The 3,049-nt window shown below is 42.8% G+C and overlaps 1 pseudogene; it reads right to left on the reverse strand.

Annotated features, from left to right (window-relative positions):
- Positions 1-728: 728 nt before the first annotated feature.
- On the reverse strand, positions 729-1,340 carry LOC147433645 (uncharacterized; annotated as a pseudogene).
- Between the last annotated feature and the right edge of the window lie 1,709 nt (positions 1,341-3,049).

Consider the following 3,049-nt stretch of genomic DNA (forward strand, 5'->3'; position numbering starts at 1 on the left):
TTCTTGCTCTTAATCTACTTCCCTCTCTACGTCTCTCTCTCATATCTGTAGGTATATAGAGAATTTGGGTTTCTCAGATGGACAACAAGACCCCCTGTGTTGTCACCTTGTGTGAAGCTCTTCTAAGCTGTTCTCTCTCTCTCTCTCTCTCTCTCTTTATCTCTCTTTCTGTGTGTGTGTGTGTGTGTGTGTGTGTGTGAAGTATGCAGGCTGTATCTTCTTCTTCTTCTTCTCTTCTGTGTGTGTGTGTGTGTGTGTCGATGAAGTATGCAGGCTGCAGGTTGTATCTTCTTCTTCTTCTCTCTCTCTCTCTAAGGTGCTACAATAAGCATGCCAATGAATATTGTACAACCCATTAAGTGTGAAAGCGACCCCTCAATCAAAATTATACGGTGCAATAAATGCCCACTTGTTAATTTTAGCCGCTTGACACGTGTAAAGCATGTAGTTATATTTTGTGCATGCCGGCAACAGTACTATGAATGATTAGATTAGAGAGAGAGAGAGAGAGAGAGAGAGAGAGAGAGAGAGAGAGAGAGAGAGAGAGAGAGAGAGAGAGAGAGAGAGAGAGAGAGATAGATTCAATTATCGTCCACGGAGGTCAGATATGACACATGGGACCAAAAACAAACATTACAACGGTGACGTTTGTAGCAGATCGCACTGAATACATATCAGTTAAGGACTGAGGGTCCATTGGAAAGATGAAAAATGAAAAGGACAAAAACCTAAGAGGGATCAGCTGTGGGGAGAGCTGATTTGGGTTTTCGAAACTCCTGGATGATGGCTTTACCACCTCGGTAGACTGCCCATTTTCCTTGTTTGCGGGCTTCATGTACCTTCTTGAGCTCTTCACGTTTGCGTCTGAGTTGTAGCGGGGTGAGTTCTTCTGCGATTCAAAACTTGGTGTCCTTGAGAAGACGTGATTGTTGGAGAAGCTTGAGCCGACATTCCCTACTTTCGAATTCAAGGACGGCATGTCCACTTGGTATAGGTAGGTCAAGGCCTCTCCAAGTGATACGACTTATTGCATTGTGGTCGACCTTGATCGGCTTGAGAGTTTCGTTGAGGAAGTTGATGCGTTCCGAGAAGTCAAGCTCGATTGTTTCCCATGCTTGAGGTAGCCCACCAATGCGGATCTTGAGGGTATTTTCTGCTTGGAGTCGTTGTTCTCGAAGCTCTACTGTCACACATGTCTTCACCTTCGTAAGGGTTGCCGAGTGGGTTTCGATGGCCTTGGCTTCGACTTCTTTCACTTTATTGGTGGCGAGATCGACCATGGAATCCAATCGCGCCTCAAGCTTGCAAAGGCGAGCTTTGAGGTCGCAATTTTCTTCCATGACGTGATCAAGATCTGCTTGAAGGCATTCGATTCGGTCAAATTTGCTTGGCGCTGCTAGGACAGCAACAAAGCTTGGTTGTGTTTTCACAAAGCTCTTCGGAGTGTTGGTTTTGGTCGTCATTCTTCCGATACTAATCTTCTTGTTATTGAGTGCACCCACCAAACTGAAGTTTTGTGGGAATCCCTGCTTAGTTTAGGCTTTGTATGCCTGAGAGACAGAGAACTGTGGGCTTGGGCTTGGGGATGCAAGGGTCGAAACTTGTGCAAGAATCATCCCCTGCCTGTTTAATGCAAGCCTAAATCGGGGTCGAAGCTTGTGCAAGAATCATCCCCTGCCTGTGTAATCGAAAGAAGAAGCAGGGTGCAATCGACGAGCAGGGCTGAGACCAGCAGGGCCGACTGGAACGAGCAGGGCTGAGACGAGCAGGGCCTAGATCTGTATGTCGTGCAAGGCGAGCTCTGCAGGTCGTGTAAATCTGAAACCAGAGCAAAGCGGGCGTTTCTGAGTTGAGCAGACTGGAGTGGGGGCAAGCTATGGCTAACGCCCCCCCACAGGGCAGCCCCTCGCCCTGGGGAAGACTTGGGAGCAGGGGGAAAGAGAAGCGGCTAGAGAGAGAGAGAGAGAGAGAGAGAGAGAGAGAGAGAGAGAGAGAGAGAGAGAGAGGGTGGTTTTGATATATTATATATATATATATATATATATATATATATATATATATATATATATATATATATATATATATATATATATATATATATATATATATAGAGAGAGAGAGAGAGAGAGAGAGAGAGAGAGAGAGAGAGAGGTCCACAAAAATTACCTCTTGAAGGTTTCCATGCCAAGCCCAGGAAAAGGTAATGCTTACTTTTGTTTATTTCTTATAGGCATGGTTTAATGTACATTTTGAGAGAGAGAGATAGAGATGACACTTTTACTTGTCTTATGGCATGCAAATGGGTGTTGTTGGTCAGCCGACTGTCATTCGCGCGTCGTAGAGCACTAAATGGGTATGTAGGGGGGTAGGCACTCAAATAAGAGGAGATGCTCAACTAACATATTCAAAATGCCAACATGACCTATGAGACCTATCTGTCAGAGACACACACACACACACACACAGAGAGAGAGAGAGAGAGAGAGAGAGAGAGAGAGAGAGAGAGAGAGAGAGAGAGAAGAAACCATTATTTGATGACCTATAGCATGCATATACGTAGTATCGGTCTGCCAATTGTTCTTCCCGTATCGTGGAGCATATAAGGGGTAGCAAAACAGGGAGAGAGGAGGAGTTGGAACTCAAATAAAATGAGCTGCTCTAAGTAACCTCTATAAAATGCCAGCATGACCTATGAGACCAATCTATCATATATATATACATATATACATACATACATACATACATACATATATATATATATATATATATATATATATATATATATATATATATATATATATATATATATATATATATATATATATATATATATATATATATATATATAGAGAGAGAGAGAGAGAGAGAGAGAGAGAGAGAGAGAGAGAGAGAGACCAACAATGTGTAATTTAGGAGAAATGTGTCGTAATAAAATGTTAAATGCTGGTGTGTCCCAATACTTACCTATTTTTGCCTGTATTATGTTTTTCTTAGAATCAAGATCTCACAGAATGAAGAGGTAGAGGGTCGATCCAAAAATTGTCTTAGG

This window comes from Adiantum capillus-veneris, chromosome 19, assembly GCF_014529385.1.
Source record: "Adiantum capillus-veneris isolate H3 chromosome 19, ASM1452938v2, whole genome shotgun sequence".
Classification (NCBI taxonomy): domain Eukaryota; kingdom Viridiplantae; phylum Streptophyta; class Polypodiopsida; order Polypodiales; family Pteridaceae; genus Adiantum; species Adiantum capillus-veneris.